General features: G+C 39.1%; 1 protein-coding gene across 1 annotated transcript in view; it reads left to right on the top strand.

Moving 5' to 3' along the window:
* The first annotated feature begins 1,741 nt into the window (after positions 1–1,741).
* fndc3ba (fibronectin type III domain containing 3Ba) overlaps positions 1,742–18,411 on the top strand; it is an 84,289-nt gene continuing 67,619 nt past the window's right edge. Inside the window, exon 1 of the mRNA XM_088310979.1 lies at positions 1,742–1,911. The gene's annotated coding sequence lies outside the window, so the exon portion shown is untranslated. The remainder of the gene's footprint in view (positions 1,912–18,411) is intronic.

Genomic DNA, 18,411 nt, shown 5'->3' with positions numbered 1-18,411 from the left:
TGTTAGTTTTTTTTTAATTAATGGGATCATTTCTCTAGTTTTTGCGGTGGAGGGTTCAAGGGGAAAAAGATTAAGACACACCCTGGTTGTTTAACTTCTGTTGTGCAATTTTGTTTTTAATTTTTTATTTCATTGATCACTGAATTTCATTGAGTTGTTGGCAACAATCTAGTAAACAAAGTTAATGTATAATGTTTTTTTTAATGAATGAAACATTTCTATCCCATTTTTATAAATATATCGATTATTTTTGTATTATATGAATGAGATTTTTATTTTATTTTTGCCATGTTATCATTTTCTTTTTATTTGATTTTAATGCATACAGTGAATGTCCATGTATATTGAACTTATTTTTCATTTTCATGCATTTTTAAGTCAATTTGGATTTATTTTTGTGTTTCTGTAGTTTATTTTTAATTAATATTATTATGAACTTGATTTGTCCTTTTTATTTGTATTTATTTTGTTTATTTTTCTTATCTGGCCGAGTGGTCTAAGGCGCCGCGTTCCGGACCCAGTCTCCCCAGGAGGCCTGGGTTCGAATATCGTGGCTGCCAGGATGGCCGAGTGGTCTAAGGCGCCGCGTTCAGGACCCAGTCTCCCCAGGAGGCCTGGGTTCGAATCTCGAATTTTTGGCTGCCAGGATGGCCGAGTGGTCTAAGGCGCCGCGTTCCGGACCCAGTCTCCCCAGGAGGCCTGGGTTCGAATCTCGAATTTCCCCATTGTGGGACTAATAAAGGCATTATTATTATTATTAAAAACAAAACAAGTTATGTATGTTTACTTATGTATTATTATTTTTCTCAACACAAGAACCAAAGGATTATTTTTATTTGGATAGTCTGGAGGAATAAATATGTGCATTTTATTTTAGTTTCGCTCTATTTTTTGTTTGTATGCATTTTTTTATTGTGATGTTTCAGTTTTATTTAATGTGATTTGCTGCGCATTACTAATTTGATTTTATCGTCATTTATCATTTTAATATGGCTGGAAATAATGATTATACAAATAATCAGTCAATCTGTTGATCTTTTTTCAATTGACCAGGACTTTTACTGTTACAAAGAACTACAGTACTAATTTCATATACAGCTGTGAGGTTACTTCAGGTTTACAGATGATTCAAAATATGACTGCAAATAATAATTAATTTTTGTAATGGGTTAAATTGCCTATAGTCCATAAATTGGTTATGATTCACTCGTTAGTGAAGTCTGTGACATGTCAGAAAATAGACAAAATGTTGATCACTGTTTTGTTGCCAAAGTAAAAGCAGATGTTTGCAAATATCTCATTTTGATCAAACATAGAGACAATCTTTCAACTTTTCATGAGCGCCGCAGAAATCAGAGAAAATGTATTTCTGAGGCTGAAATGAGAGTATTTTGACAATTTTAAGGTACATTTGGGCTCTAAAAATGAATCAAAATTGTCAATTACACTGTATATATGGTGATCAATCAATCGTTGATTAATTTTGACAACTCTAATATATATGTATATTTGTACGTACACATGTATGACTGTTCTGAAAAAGTATATAACTTTTAGCAAGAAAATACGCAGACATAAATTGACGCCGACTACGCCGCAGCTGAGTGAATTTGTAAATTTATTCGTTGCGTCTTTGATGCAGGTAGTACGGTAAGAAAAAATAGGGGGGCGGGCTCTGGCCTTCGATGTGCGTGGCGCGTTTGATTGACATGGCGGAGCCTCGCTTGCACTAGTCCGCGTCGCGCCGCGCCAGCAGACAGGCGAGCAGGCAGGCAGGCGAGCTCCGGAGCCTGGGAATTAAAAAAAAAAAACCCACACACTCGCACACACACCGCCAACCATCATCACGACGAAACGAGAAAGGCAGCCAACGTCGCGGTCCGGTCTCCACGTTGTTTCATTCGCAGAGAGGTGAGTTTCAACTCTTTCGAAACAAAGGAGGCCATGTTGGAGAGGGAAACTTTTACAAAGTTCGTGCGTGTGAGTGTTACTGAGTGTGTGAGTGTGTGTTGGGAGCGCTGACGCCGGCAGTCTGAGCCACAGCCGCGGCGTCCGAAAAAGAAACGATCGGAAAATTAAAAAAAAAAACAAAAAACTTTTGGGTGCGTTTACGCGCCGTTTAAAAAGTGCGTCAAAGTGGACGTTAGCAACTTTTTCTCCCGTCCGAGTGTTGTTTTGCTGACTTTGGTTTGGATGGAGAGCGAGCAACGGGAGGACAGCAAACTTCTGCCTCCACTGCTAAATCTCTGGATTGCTTTGCTTTGCTTTCAAAGGTCAACAATTCGCGTCGAAGATGCTGACGAGACCAACTAGCTTGTTTTTGCTGTAAATGACTTTTTTTTTTTTAAGCACAATCAAACTTGGCATGTCCCGCAACTTGACGTAAAAATTTTATCGCTCACAAATCAGTGCCACAATCCCTCTTTATTCATCACTTACAAATTATTGTAATATTATGCAGACTTGTTTGTTGCTTTTGGGATATTTTCTACTTTTTCTTCCCCCTGCACAATGAGGCGTTTAGGGGAGGAAAAAAAAAGTCTCCACTCCAGCAGATCCTAGCATTCCTTCCAGCCAGCCTCCCTCTCTTTCTCTCTCTCGCTTTTTTTTTTGCCTCCACCTCTCAGAAACGACTACGTGTCTGTTTGTGCACCAACACATCTATCAATCTATCAAGCCACCTTTTTCTCATTTTTCATCCCTTATTTCCAGGCTTGACAAACACCCCCCAAAAAGTGGAATACGATGCAAAAATATACATCTCTGTGTGATTTGATCGCATTCCAGCAAAGTTTGGAATCTGTCTTATCTATCGATGGACCACCCCCACCCCAGACCAGACCAGACCAGACCACCCCCCCCTCCGCTCAGCTCCTCTTGCTTAATAGTGGACTCTGGATCCAGGGGGCACGTTGGAGAAAAGAAATGACACGCACACGCACAATTTTGTCAGTGGAGAAAGAGAAGGAGAAATCTGATCCCAAATACATGACGTCAGATGACATTCCTTTGGTTGCAAGGCTGATGCGGCCACTTTTTTTTTTTTTTTGGCTCTTTTTCTTTGCTTAGGCATCAAATAGGAGACAGGGCAGGAGTGATGACGTAACAAGGTGATCATTTTTCTCCCTGTGTGATTGTTTTCAATCAGAGAATATTGCGTCATTAAAGGGAAAGTCAAGTTAAAAATGTCTTTTCAATAATATGTTGTATACGGCCCCCCGCGAGTGTGAACGGCGTATTCTGATGAATAAGGCACTTGTGGGAGATAAATGAAGTGGCAAAATCCACCTGTTTTTATCTATCTCAGGTGGCGGCCATTTTGCTACCTGCCGTCGAATGAAAGTGACATCACAATGGTTAAGGGCTCGGGTATCGGCCGATCACGGCTCAGCTTGCAAATGTCATTTAACCAAACCCAGAAAACTGGTGAGCCATGACGGTCGTTACCTGAGTGGATAGAATTTATTCAATTTTTTTTCAATCTAAATCATCAATTATCTCAGTCACTGCCAGCATAGGTAAAATGAATGGACTTTTTCGACGTATAAATCCGTCAATGGGATTGAATGAGTCAACAACAAAAAATATTGAGAGAATAATCGATATATTAAAATAATAATTAGTGAGCATCTCTAAATTTGAAAAATGAGTAGCTAAACCCTGATTGGAACACTCCTCATAATAATAATAGTAACAATAACGATAAAATAAATGTTAGTTTTTTGACACTGACAATGTGCAAGTTTTTCATTCCTTTGGATGATGTTTCCTCAATTGTAACAAAGCTGACTTTGAATGTTCACGTTATTCAGAATTCCTAATATTTGGGGACCACCCATGCACAAAACGCCTCACCTCTGCCTGTCGCCGGTAGTTATGGCAACCGCACCTGGCGCTCATTTACCACACGCCGTTTACGTATGCGACGCAACAACGCGCGACTCTGCAATAGATGACAGGAACAAAACTCCTGTTTACCACGCTAGCATCATCGCCGTTTGTTGCAGAGTGTTTAAAATAAGCGCCATTACGCAAATAGCTAACGTCAATAGCCGGACGTTTTAAAGAGCCCACAGGCCACAACATGCAAATTAGAAGTGAACGCTCTCATGCCATGTTTACTTCTAAAGTACACGTGTTTTATCTGAGAGGAGAAGCGGGATAAAAAGCCAAAACGCGGCTAACAGCTTATGCTAACTGTAGTTGCGGACGCATCGCTAAGAATGCTAACAAGCAACTGAAAAGAGAGCTGGGATGTTCTGAGCTAAGAACTGCGAGTGTTTTTGGCAGAGAAAATAATTATGAGACTGCGTAGCGTCGCATAGCTAAAGTGGCTATAGCTAACAGGCTATGCTAACGCTTTTCAACTGAGTTTTTCCAAAACTTTTGATGGTTTCGGGTTCACACTGCTGGGTTTGATGTCCGATTCTGATTTAGTTTTATTTAATCTGGTTGTTATATGAAAATTTTCAAAAAAACAAAACGACGACAACTTTGAGAAACCACTTTATTTAGGAAATTAAACATTAACCAGGCTTATTCATTTCATTTTTTTTCAAGTTTGGCGGGCCGGATTAAAACGTTTAACGGGCCGCATGTGGCCCCCGGGCCGCAGTTTGCCCACCCCTGTAATTTAACTAAATAACGTCAAAAGTGTGATTAAATTACTTGTTGACGTCGATTTGTCGAGGACGAAGCGCCCAAATTTGTTGTCGACCAGTCTCTCGGCTGACAAATCGTCTTCCAGGCGACTAGATTTTCATTTTAGCTGTCCCTCAACCCCAGACGCGTTTCCCATTTGCGCATTTGAGTCGTCAGTCATCGTCAGTCATCGTGCGCACTTTATTTCCTTGTAGCGGCCACCGAAGGCGCTGATCTAACTTTTAAGATCTTATCGTCTCTCTGTAGCTATATCGTTAGATCGAAATCCGAATGACGGAAAAATTAACACAAATCCACTGACATAATTTTCGACGATTCGGGACTTTCCTTACCTTACCTTACCTTTCCTTTCGTTGCTCTGTCGTCCAAACCTCAGAGCGAACCATCAAGGACCTTGTAGCTTGAATTCTATGTGACATCATTTGAAACGAGTCAGCTACTCAAGCTGTCATGTTGCGTTCGAGTGACATCGCTTTTGACCGTTGCCGTGGAGCGCACGTCATTTACAGGTAGTGCGTGTGTGTGTGTGCGTGTGTGTGTTGTGAAAATTTGGATTACGGTGATGTCTGCTTTCTTCTTAAACGTCCTGTTGTCCAATGAGGGCTAGCTAAACGGAACGTAGCATGTGGCGTTTTGTTGTCTTTTCGCAAAATGTTGACACGCTTTGCGACTTTAAACTGATACATTCGACCTGTCGATCACCTTTTTGAGTCAAAGAACATTATTTTATTTTATTTTTTTAAAATTGTGGCTTCGGTATGCAATATTACAGCGTAGCGCGTTAGCATGCCTCGAGAGCTCGTCGGCGTGTCGCGGAAACTTGTCCCAATTCCATTGAATTTGTCCGATCTTTCTCGTTACGTCGCTCCAAATGAATCTTTTGTTGGTCTGCCCCAATGCCAGCAATGTATCGCGACCTGCGGAACAATTAGTTGCCTCTTTCACAGAAGCTACGGGAAACTTGTGCATATCTGTCGCCATTCAGACAGCGAGTTGCAAATATTCCGAGATTGGACGTATCGTTTTTGTTCGGTTTGTCGTGACATTTTAGGATGTTAAATATGCGCTTTGGCTCATTGACGGTTGTGAGACCGCTTTTATCGAGACCTTTTTAATATTTCTGCCGCCGATTTATTGCAATATTTAGCCGATTTTCTCGATTTACGGTTTTATTGATTAAACCCACCCCCCTTCCCCTGTCTCTTATCCGTTGTTCGATTGTATTTTTTTTTTAATTTGCGATCTCTGCACTTTGAGATTTATTCCCCAAATGTAAAGTGTATTATAAATTAATTCCATTATTATTATTATTGTATTACATATTTAGTGATTTTTTTTTTTAAAGTGCTGAGCAAGCGCCCTCTAGTGGTATGTGGAGAAAAAAAAAATCATATTCCGCAAGCTGTTTTTTTTTTTTAATCGAGTTTGCTATATTTAAGTGCAATTCAGTTGTATTCAACTTTGCAATGCAATACAATTTATATTTTACAAGTGACTATTTTTAAATATTAACCTAGTTACAATTTGTTCAAAGTGCAACAGATGAATCTTTTTTTTTTTTTTTTTAAGTAATTTTGGCTTCCAATTACCTGCAATCTTTTGAGGTTTTGTTTTTAAGCGCCTTGTCATGCTACAGCAGTAATACAGGCCTTAATTTAATGTCAGTCATGGTATTTGTAGACCTAAGAATTTATTTATTTAATTATAATTATTATAATTTTTTTTTAGGTGATACCCGATTTGAAAAATTCGAAAGCCGACTGTCAAAATATTAGAAACAGCAGTGATGCCGCCGGCCTCGACCGTGACATTTCGACGCACCTCTGCCACACGTGTACTCGATGTTGTGGCCACTTAAGTGTAATTAATGTCACCGCAGTAAACTTGAGCCTGCGGTTATTACATTTGACTTCCTGCCTGCTTTTCGCGCCGGTTGCTCCTGTGATGGGAAATGAATCCGTCCGTCCGTCCGTCCGCCCCCCGTGTTTTCTTCATTTGAAGCCTCGGCGGCCTTTTGCGTTTGCGCGCCATCAGAATGTAAACAAAGCGGCCCGAACCGTCCCGCAGATGCCGAGGCAGGAATGCTTGGATCTTCAGCTCGCTGAAACTTAATGAGCGAGATTTTTTTTTCCGTGCTCTCGTTCTGGTTTGTGGCGACGCTGGGAATGCGTACAGCTGCAGGATGTATGCGGCGTTTAAATAATAATAGTCCCCCTTTTTTGTTGTTGTTGTTTCTGGTTAGAGCACAGAAGCTGTTGTTCACGGCGGAGTCGGATTTCTTTGGCCCTTTTCTTCCGTGTGCGTAGGTCAGCGGGTTGAATAACACTTTATATAAGTCGACGACCTGAGTTCCGTAACCGTTGCGGGTTTTGTCTGTTGAGTGAGTCGGAAGCTTAACATACGTTCAAATAAGCAAGTAAAGATGGAAATGTTTGCTTTTTTATTTTATTTTATTGTTGTATTTTATTTATTATTTATTAATGTATTTATTATTTATGTATTTAATTAATTGTTCCGATTGCATGGATTTCCCTTTGGCCAATCAAATGACAGCACTCTCCGTCTTCGTGGCACCCTCTCCCCGACCGATTAATAGCCGGCCGATTTAATCGTCCGATATCGTTATCAGGCTTCTGCTGAACTTGCGGATATGTATCAGGTGTTTTGGAGGAGGGAAACATCCAAAATATTAAAGCTAGCGGCTCTGTATTGTGGTTGTCTGGTGTTCCACTTTTTTGAGGCTATGCTAGCAGAAAGCATTTTTTTGTTGGTTCACATTTTGGTCTTTATCTGAAAAGCGACAATTTATGAGATGATGAAGAGCGGAGTCTAGAAAATGTTGACGCATTGTTGTTTTCGACTTGTGTTTTTCTCAGGCTATGCTAAATGCTAACGATATCAGTTTGTCATTTGTCAAAATGATTTGGCTTTCTTCTTTTTTAATCTGAAAACCGACAACACACACGTCCTGTTCCAGGTGATAAAGAAGGAAGGAAGACATAATTATGCCCAGTGGTTAGCTGCCGCTACGCTTTTTTTAAGGTTATGCTAACGAAAGCGTTCTGTTGTTTGGTCTGATTTTAAATTTTTTTTTTAACTTTATTCTTTTTATCCAAAAACCAACAACTCTTGTCATGTTTCAGAAAATGAGGAAGAAAGTAGACATCATTTTCCTCCTGTGAAGGTTTTTTTTTTTTTTTTTTACCATTTTGTCTCTCTTCCAAATTTTGTGACTTTCTCCTTTTTACCTTTTTACGTGAAAAGCAAAAACTTAAATGTGTCGCGTTTCACACGATGAAGAGCAAAGAAGACATAATTACCTTCCCTTCCGCTTTTCTAATGCTATGCTAACAAATAGCATTTTATCATCACGATTAGCCGCGCGACATTAGCCAATTACACTTCTCCGGTCCATCAACATTTTTTTTTTTTTTTTTTTTACTCAAAACAGTCATTTATCTCTGCCTGCAACATATTGTAATAAAAGCTCAGATTTGACATCATGGATTTGTGAGCAATTTGAATTGAACATTTTTGTTGTTGTGTTCCGCGTTAGCTCGCTAAAGGTGAGAAAACGCAACACGACTCGAGGTGGGAGGCTCGAGGAGCCGAAAATGATTCAAAGACGGTGGCGTTAACGTCCTCTTTATTTTTGCACAATGAAACATTGAACTTGTGCACTTTGCGCTCCCGTGTGCACGCTCGGATACCCCCCCCCCCCTCCGGAGAACCTCGACACAAACGCGCTCTATAACATAACCCGACTGTGCTCCACACGCTCGCACAACGTATATGTTATGCGGCCTTCGTGGGGAGGTCTGGAAAAGTCTGCGCGCCGCGTGTTTGTTTAAGCGCCGAGGCTGCTCGCGGCCGCTAACTGGCGTCTATTGAGCCGCGCATGAATGCCAACCTTGATTCCGAATAAAAACACAACATCGGGGGCTGATAGAAGACGCCGGGGTCGCCGTGCCCTCAGAAACCTTTGGACATGCGTCGTCGCACAGAAATAGAAACGCGACACTTTTTGGGTTTTTTTTGTTTTGTTTTTTTTCAAATGAGCTAAACTTAAATAAGAGTCATGAGTTTTTTTTGGGGGGCCACAAAAGGCCTTTTTTGTGTTAATTGTTAAGAAATCTACTTAAGATGTTTAATGACAAAGTTTTGAAATCGGTGAATAATCGTTTTTAATAATCGTGTTGAAATAATCCAGAATATTTTTTTTTCTTTCATGGGCTAGTTGCTTTTCACATGTGGAATTGTACTGGTTTGTCCGTGCCCTGCGACTGACTGGCGACCAGTCCAGGGAGTCGTCGGGTAGAAAATAGTTTGGTTTGTCTTGTTTCTTAAACTTGTCAGTTGATTTTTAGAAAAATCGTCGCTAGAATGCTTGGAATTTTTTTTTTTCAATTTGTAATCTCACAAGAATAAAATCAGAAGATTATTTGAACCCCGTGAAGGGACATCTGATGAAGAAAAACTGAATTCACGTCATCTATTAACTTGATGATGGTTTACTCACGCAAACGATTTCACTTCTTGTTCAGATGTTTGCAAAAGTTTTCATTTGATTCAACACAAAAGAGAATGTCTGCTTTCCTGGCGGACTACAAAAATGGTGAATAATTTAGTGTTGAGTTGTTGCGTTCCCAAGAATTTGGACAGTTTTACGTCCAACTAGGCCGATGCGCCATTAATTTGATTAGCGATTAGCTGTCGATTAATCGGCGCAGCTGTACTTTTTTTTTTTTCATTTTCATTCTTTTAATGACCATAAAGTAGTTTTTTTTTTTTTTTTTTTTAGTTAACAATTTATTTTGGGAAACCGTAACATAATGTCACAAGAACACAAAACAGGACGTCACTGAAAGTTAATTATCCGTCATTGTCGACCAAGAAAATGTTGTCAAACCCCAAAGTGAAAATCGAAATAGCAATTCGAAGCAAGCGTGACTATTTATCGTTGGCCAGGTGTTGTGCAGGTAAAAACGGGGTCAGGGAGGGGTCGCGATGCCGCCGAGGTTCCGAGCATGTGGCCCGAAGCGCAGCGTTGCTTTGTGTTGTCAGGAAGGGAAGATGTAGCAGCGCTCAGGTTACACGGGCAAGACAAAGCATTCGTGTGTGTCCGTGTGTGTGTTGGCGTAAAAGCAACGAGAGCAGAACCGATCTACTTCCTTTAGGCTGCTTTTATTTTATTTTTTAATTTTTTTTCCCACCCAGCATTATCGTGTCTCATGCAACTGTTTGTCTGTGATTGAACTTGTGCAAGCTTTTTTTTTTTTTTTTTTTAATGTGAGCCACAACAAGCTTTGAATTTTTTTTTAATTCCCCATCAACTTCCAAAGAAATAACAAAAATAGTCAGACTGTCATCCAATCAAAATTTTCTCACAATGATTAGTGACTTTCACGATTAAATGATTATCCACACATTTTAATAATATTATTATATATTTTGTTTTTTTTTAACAAAATATTTATCTTGTTATTTTCTTCTGAACATGATCCGCTGTAATTCAAGAAGTGTTTTATTTTTAAGTGCAATGACTACGATTCGATTTGGTTTTTCCTTTTACAATTTGAATAAATTTGTCCGTAAGTGACTGTAAATGTGGCATTTCCTTGTCTGGTGATTCGATGCGTGTCTCGATATATTTTAAAGGTGAACGATTCGATGCATGCTTTGTCTCGGAGTACTCCGATTGTGATCTTATTTAAAATTTTGTATCCAAAAAGACAACTTGATTCGTGTAAAAATACAATTTGATCTTGTAAAATTAAGCTTTATGTTTTATTCGTTTTACCTTTTATTCTTGCTACTAGTCTGATCGATGTTTTGATTTTTTTTTTTATCCCGATAACCGATTTATTGGCAGATTTAATTTTCAAAAATATATAATGATTTTTTTTTTTTAACCATTGTTAACCATGTCATTGAATTGCAGGCAAAATATTTGACTGTTAAATTTGTGTTTTAATATTTCTATGTTTTTTTTTCTTAATTATTTTGAAGGCGGGTAATCATGTTTGAATGTAATTTTTTTGGTTTTATTTTGTACCATGTTGATGTGTTAAAAAAAAAAAAAAAAAAAAAAAATATATATATATATATATATATATATATATATATATATATATATATATATATATATATATATATATAAAAATAAATAATCCGAAAAAAAATTGTCTGACGTTTGCCGATTTTAAAAGTGCTAAAATCGTCCGATTCAATTGCAATGTTATTTTTACATGAGATTACGACATTATCAATTTTAATTCCAATTTTGCACCAAAATACAACTTTATTCGAGGCACGGTTCAGTTTTATCCTTTGCAACGCTTTAATTTGCGATTCGACTTTATTCGCGGAACAAAGCTATTTTATTCTTCTGGTGTGCTCATGAGATTGCTACTCAATTATTTAATAAATACAATAAAAATTCTTGCAATTTTGTTTAAAAAACATTTTTGGGGAGGAACAATACAAATTTAGTTTAAAATGACTGCTTTTTATAAAAAAAATAAAATAAAAGATTTTATTTGTATCAGCTGGACTTGCACATGACATGAAAAAAAATTATGCACCGTTTATTTTTTTTGGTGGATAGTTTTGTCTTGTTTTGTATGCGGAACTTTATTTTTTCAGACACAAAGACTTGTCGCAAACCTCTGAAGTATTGCAAACCTGCAGGTGTCATTGTGGGAAAACTTGATTCAACATTGTTGCGAGCTGGCTGTGTGAGAACAAGGAGTGTGTAGTGTGTGGGGGGTGTGCGTGTGTGTGTGTGTGTGTGTGTTGTTGATAACCTCGCCGCCGCTTTCACTTTCCATTTCCCAGCATCCTCTTGTGCTGTGTTGAAGTATCCCAGCATCTCATGTTTGCTTGGCACCGAGCTGCAATGTTTGCCCTCCTCCTCCCTTCTTTCTTTTCGCTTCCATGATACCACCCCGCCTTCCCTCACACAAACTCCTCGCACATTCCCCGAGCACCCCGATAACCCCCACCCCCCTCACACCAAAAAAACAAAAAAAAAAAAACAAGGATCATTTCCTGCATTGTTGACCACCAGGTTCAAGAGGAGATAAAAAAAAAAAAAAAGCTGCCTTTCATATTTGAACATGAAAGCGCTTATGAATGCGTTTATTTGCACTCGACGACTGAGAGTGGAGGATAAAACCTCCCCAAAGACTTTTTAGAAATTAAATAATTGGGTGGGGGTGGAAGGGGGGGGGGCGTAATTATTGTTAGCAGATGACATGAATAGAATGTGAGGAAAAATGCGTCATAAAAAGGGTCATGTCCCCCCCCCACAACATTCGAACAGCAGATACAAAAAGTCGACAAAAAAAAAAAATCTTTTCAAGGGGTTGTATAACTGATTCACGCTACACAAAGTCCATCTTAACTGTTGCCAAAGTTGAACTTTTTGATGAGTTGAGCTTTTCAAATGTCAATTTATCAATAGTTGCGGGACAAACAAGAACAAGTTGCTAAGCTAACAATACTTGAGAAATGCATTTCGGAAGAAATAAATGATTTGGTCCTTGCAGCTGTGTGAGGGGGGCCAATGAAATGGTTCCGTTTGATGCATGGCACACATTGGGGATTAAGGATCTCTTTGGCTGATTCTGAATAATTTCTTGTTCATCCCCAGGCGGGGATTTGCATGGATAGTGAGATGAATAATAAAAATATAGATTTATATTTAGATTGAGATATTTAGATATAGATTTATATAGCGATATGTTTGTTGATTAAAAATATATGTTGATACATTATGTACAGTTCATGTGTGTATTTATACCTATTTAATTTACCTTTGTAAGTTTTTTTTTTCTTTTTTTCTTCTCTTTTTTTTTTTTTTTTAATTTGCCGTAATTGATCGAATTAATCAGCCAATTACTATTATTTTTTTTATTAGTTTTTTTTTAAACATTAATTACAACATTCCCCCCCAAAATGTGGACAAATGATTTGTCATATTTTTTTACCAATTTTTCTCCCTGTTGTAAAGTTAAACACTAAATTTACAAAATATTGTATAACAGTGAAACGTTCTTTATGTTATTCATATCTTCATTGTTGTAAGCATTATGGCACCAAAAAACAAGTTATTTTATCCATTATATATTTTAGTTAATTAGTCGGCCGATTAATCGGTTATCGGAATTGTATTCTGCCCAAAAGCCGAATCGGTATCGGCCTGAAAATAAAAAAAAAAAAAACAGCCATCCTACCCTGGTAATTATAAACCATGAGGCGAAATTAAATAAATATATAAACCATATCATAATCACAGTTGCAGTATATTGATTTTTTTTTTTTCATTTTTTGAACCGGTATGATCCCATGAAACGAAACCGCTATATTCAGAATGCACCCACCTAACCTCTGAAAAGTTGCTCCAGACATTTTTTTTTTTTTTTCGAAACTTGGTCTCTGTAGCGTCTGCAGCCAGCCGCCATCTTCCCCCGCTCGCTAACCGCTTATTTTTCCAGATTAGACGGCGGGATGAATGTTTATGCAACGTGTGCGTGCGTGCGTGCGTGCGGAGGAAGTCGGTGTTATTGAATGCAAAGCCACATGTTTTATTGCTTTCCCTTGTTCCAACAGCCAACCTCCAGCCTCCCCCCCTCTCAGGCATGCACACTGGAGTGACCCCCCCCCCCCTCCTTCCCTCCCCCCGCCCTTGTCCTTGTTCACCCCCCACCCCTCCCATCTCCACATACCTGTCATTTTTGCAAGTCTTCTCCTTGAGCCTCTTTTCGGCCTTCAACAAGTCCTCTTTGAGTTCCACTACCAGATTTGGACCTACTTGTCTTAAATCTCATTGGTTCATTTTCTTTCTGAGGAAACACGACGGGAAGTGTTTCCTCACGTGCGCGAGTGTTAATTAAATTTTTTACAACAATTTTTTTTTGACGATGAACTCATTCACTGCCATTGACGGGTATAGACGCCAAAAAGTGCATTCATTTTACCTGGGCTGGTAGGGAATGAATTTTAAAAGTTTAGATTCGGATGGGAAGCTCAGAAGGACATAATTACAGAAAATTTGCGTAAATGTCGTTAAAGTAAGAAAATTAATCTATTTAAATACGTAATTAAAATGTATGGCACGTAAAGGTTAAATGAACATTGTCGCTAACTAAATGTTTAAATAACAAACCGCTCTTAAAGGTGAATTATTTGGGCAACGATTCTTTGGCGTACCACTAGAGGGAGCCTGTGTGTCACCTGCGGTCGGCGTAGCGCACTTTGAGAAACACTTTGAACATTTTCAAGACAAGTTGATGAAGAAGATTCAAGTTGCCTCGCTTTAATGTGAGCGTGTTAGCATATTGTGGATGACTCCAAAACGAACGCATAAAAAGTTTTTTTTTTTTTTAAATTGATGTGACTTAAAAAAAATCACGACTTCAGCAATTATGCTACTAAGCTATTTAATCATATATTGACTTGATTAAACGTTGGACCTGTATGACTAAAAATATACACAAACAATATTTATCTTTTTTATTTATTTTTAATTGACATAGAGGTAATTTGAAATAACACTTGCGTTCTTAGGCTAGCAATTAATGTGTATGTATTAATAAGTTTAGAGCTTTTTTTTTATAACTTTTGAAACAATTAAAATGTTTTATTTATTTTAAATTTATTTATTTATTTTTTGCTGTATTTTTATCTCCACCTGCAGCATCCATCTTCTGCTCGGTGCGTCTTCGCCTCTCAACTATGACAGCTGTCAATCAAATATCCTCCCCATTTTGTCGTGTCAGTTTTTGTTCCGCAAAAGTCCAATTTGAAGCGTGAAAATAGAGTAAGATTTAAAAATGGATGCCTGGCTGCCATCTTCGCAATCCCACCGGAACCTCCCTCAAAAAACATCACACACACCCCCACACACATACCCCCACCCACGCACACACACCCCTGCGGAATCTGGCGGAAATACACACCTACGTCCCTGAATGAGTGCGTGAAATCCTGAGGTTGATTGGGGAGGAGGAATGTGACCTCGTGACCCCCCCGACTGTGGGGAGGGGAGGAAAGAGTTTTTGGAGGAACTAGGCAAGTGCATGTGTGTGTTTGTGTGTTTTGGACATATTGGACATCAAAGCTGTCCCTGAAAAATGTTGCCGCTTATTCATTTCAACTCTTTGGCGTTAACACGGTTTTCCATATACACACGCACACAAACACACACACAGACACACACACGCCAACATACTCTCATTCATAAACACAAGCTGCAGTAGGAGGGGTTAGTCATAGACTGAGGCATGTAAAGAACCATTCATGATTTACTTGTGTTGTTTAAAGCCTGTGAGTGTGTGTGTGTGTGTGTGTGTATGCGTTTGTGCTTGTCTTACAATGCTGTATTGGGACCCACTATTTTTTTTTTAGGGACATTTGTCCTTGTGGGGACATTTTGTCTTTTCCAACTGTGTGTGTGTGCGCGTTTCTTGTCTTCCTATGTAAGTGTGGCACTATCTGCGACAGATTTTATTCAAAGGACATTTTTGCCCTTGTGTGGCCAGTTTCGCAGCTACACAAGAAAAAAGCTTGGATGTGTGACTTTGTCTTTCTATGGTCGTCTGGCGCTAATCTTTGATTCCCCCAATTTATTGGAAGATGGCATTTGGGCTGGTCCACGTTTGAGAAACTGCTATTGTGTGTATGTGAGTTTTCTTGTCTGTTTATTGTAGTGTGGTTTTGGAAAAAAAAACTGTGTGTATTTTTGTGTGTTCTTGTCTTTCTGGGTTAACGTGGCCTTTCCACGTATTAGTGTTTGTGATCTTGTCTTTCCATGTTTATCCATCATTCGTTTCATTCCATCCATTGAATCTATTGGAAAAATATTTTTGACTTGTTTACACCCTCCCCCCCAAAAAAGTCCTATTGTGTGTAATTATATGTACTTGTCTTTCTAGTTATTGTGGCACCAGCGTTGACATCCCGCTGTACTACGGGACACATTTTTCTTTGTGGATACATTTTTGCGAAAAATTATTGTTTGTATGTGTTCAAATTTTTCCGTGTTAATGTGGATACATTTTTGCTGGTCCACTTCAGGAAAAATATATGTATATTGTGCATACATGTGTGTGCTGATGTCTTTTTGTGTTAATGTGGCGCCACCAGCGATTTCACACCTTTTATAGGAAAGGTGCTAGCATGCTAGTATGAAATCCTTTCACCCTATTAGACCGTTGTATGTTTCTCAAGTAACTGCGACTAGTCCTTTTTTCAACCCAACACGCAGGCTTTTTCATGGCTCATAAGGCTGCGCGTGTGTTTTCGACCCGGCATCTTAATTACGAGCCGTGTCATGGAGGCGCGGCGAAATCATTAGCCACCGCCATTTCCGCCTCGCTCTGCATAAACGGCACGGAAAAGTCTAACCGTCATGTCTGTCTGTAGGCGAGGCTTCCGAGTACAGTAACAGTATACTCTCCACTGGAGCATATCTGTTTCGTTGGAAGGCACGCGGAACAATGACGTTAGTTTTGAATGACAGGCCGGGAGGTCGGTGAGGCCAGACCGATGTGGCGCTGACGGCACGTCTCAAGCAGGCATGGAAATGTTGTTTTTTTTTTTTTTTGTTTGTTTTTGGACTTTCTGAGGTTATGGCGCAGAGGCAGAAACACACTTTTTGTTTGGTCCGTCCGAGTGGCTCGCTGCTGCTGTCGCTGAAAACTGGACACAGCATTAGGTACACATTAGGTAATAGAATGAAACCAAAACGAGAGGTTTGTGGCATAATTCCGCCATTACGGGAGATAATTCTGCTCACAATAACGGCAATGTCACCTGCATTAAAAAAAAAAAAATCATTTTGCAGCGAAGCAATAGTCTCTTAATCGAGTAAGGTGTCGATTATTTTGTCGATTAATCAATTATTCTGATTTAAAAAAAAAAAAAGTAAAACAGGACATTATGTCAAATTTACAGTGCAAATGCACAAACATGAATGAATTATGATTCAGTTCCTGGTTTGGTGCACAACAGGAAATTGGCAAAATAAAATTGCCTTATTTTGAAGAAAGAACAAACATAATCATTCTGTTTTCAAGAAGAAGTGCAGGAAGATGACAATGTTTACTGTTCAGAAATTCTGAGAATTTGCAATATTTGAGATTTAGAAAGATCCTCAAAACGATTATTGATTAATTCGCCCATCGATTAGTTGTCGATTAATCATTGCATTATTGTATCGTCCAATGTTATTTTTTTTCTTTTAATTTATTTTACATTTATTTTATATATGCATTTATTAGATGGCTAGTATTTTACAAATTTAAAATATTTTTTTTCTCGTAATTTTTCATATTTATTTTAAAAAAGTGATTTATTATATATACATATATATATAATTTTTTTTTTTGGTTGCCATTTTCTTGGTGACATCATCAACTTAACTTTCAACATGCAAAATTTTAGACACAGCTCTCGTGTTGGATGTCCTTGAGCTGCGCCGGCGTGTCTCCAAATAACGACAATAATCATAATAGTGGCCTGCATGTGTGTGTGTGTGTGTGTGTGTCCGTGTGTGGCTCTCGGCCTGTGATTGTGGCGCGTGGCGTTCACGGTTTTCCGTGCGCACGAGTCGCTCAGCTGTGAGCTTGATTGTGAGCGCTTGGCGTTCAAAAGTGCAACGCGGAATCCAAATCATATGTTGCAAATATGCTGAGTGTGCAGTCCTCGTGCTCAAGCGCTGAACGGCGAGGAGGAGTGTCAGCAAACACACACACTGTATTGTGCGTGTGTGTGTGTGTGTATTTATATTCTGTACGTGCGGTTGTGTTGGAGCAAACGCATACCTTTGTCACTGCTTCGTGTGTGTATGTGTGTGTGTGTTGTGGAGGAAGTGGCTGCATTTGTATAAACGGAGCACGCTCACCCATGTGGGACAATTTAATGCCAATGAAAAGTCGCCAAAGCCACTTAACCAAACCACCCCCACCTTAACTAACCCGTATCGCACCCGCCACATTTCTGATATTTCAGCTTTTCCTCTGCCATTTTGATTCTGGACCTCTTTGTTCTAATGTTCCGGTGCGCTCCACGTTCCTGCTTATGCCAATCGATGTCTGCCTCGCCCGCCGGCATCTTAAACCCTGCTGTGATAGGCTGCAACATCTCTGGGTCTTCTTTGCCCACCACCTGGCCTCTATTGATTTTGTGTTTCGGACCCGTTCCCGTGCTACCTTGATTAGCAAATCTGTGCTGTCGTTCAGTCCAGAATTTTCCAGACCCTGATATGTTTTCTTGAGATCAGACACTTTTTCAATTTGTCGGCGGTACATGCCTTGTAGGGGCTTGTCTTACCATGACAGTCCATCTGGCTCCTTCTCTTAGTGAGGCAGCTCGATGATATAGATCAATTTATTGCTTGTGTTTGTTATGACATACATGCGAAGCGGACCTTGAAAACAATACTGAATATTTAATGCCAGTCGTAATTTGGACAGGAAAAAAGATTTGCAGTTGGAGGATGTTTCCACGTTCATAGGTAGCATTAGCATGCTAACTGGTTGGATGATGCTCGCACAGGGATGAAACTTTTACACTCGCTTTGCCTGCCCTGTTGATGAAAGCAAGTGTTGCTGTTTATTTTCTACCCTGGCGCAGATGTAATCCAATCGGCAAGCAAGCAATTGGACTTCATGATAATCTCTACTTTTTTTGTCAAGGTACTGACTAGCCTAAACAGATACATATATCATGACCTCGAACACTTGC

Source organism: Idiotropiscis lumnitzeri, chromosome 1, assembly GCF_059441095.1.
Source record: "Idiotropiscis lumnitzeri isolate Australia: NSW breed Sydney's pygmy pipehorse chromosome 1, RoL_Ilum_1.0, whole genome shotgun sequence".
Classification (NCBI taxonomy): domain Eukaryota; kingdom Metazoa; phylum Chordata; class Actinopteri; order Syngnathiformes; family Syngnathidae; genus Idiotropiscis; species Idiotropiscis lumnitzeri.
This window is presented reverse-complemented; position numbering and strand designations above follow the sequence as displayed.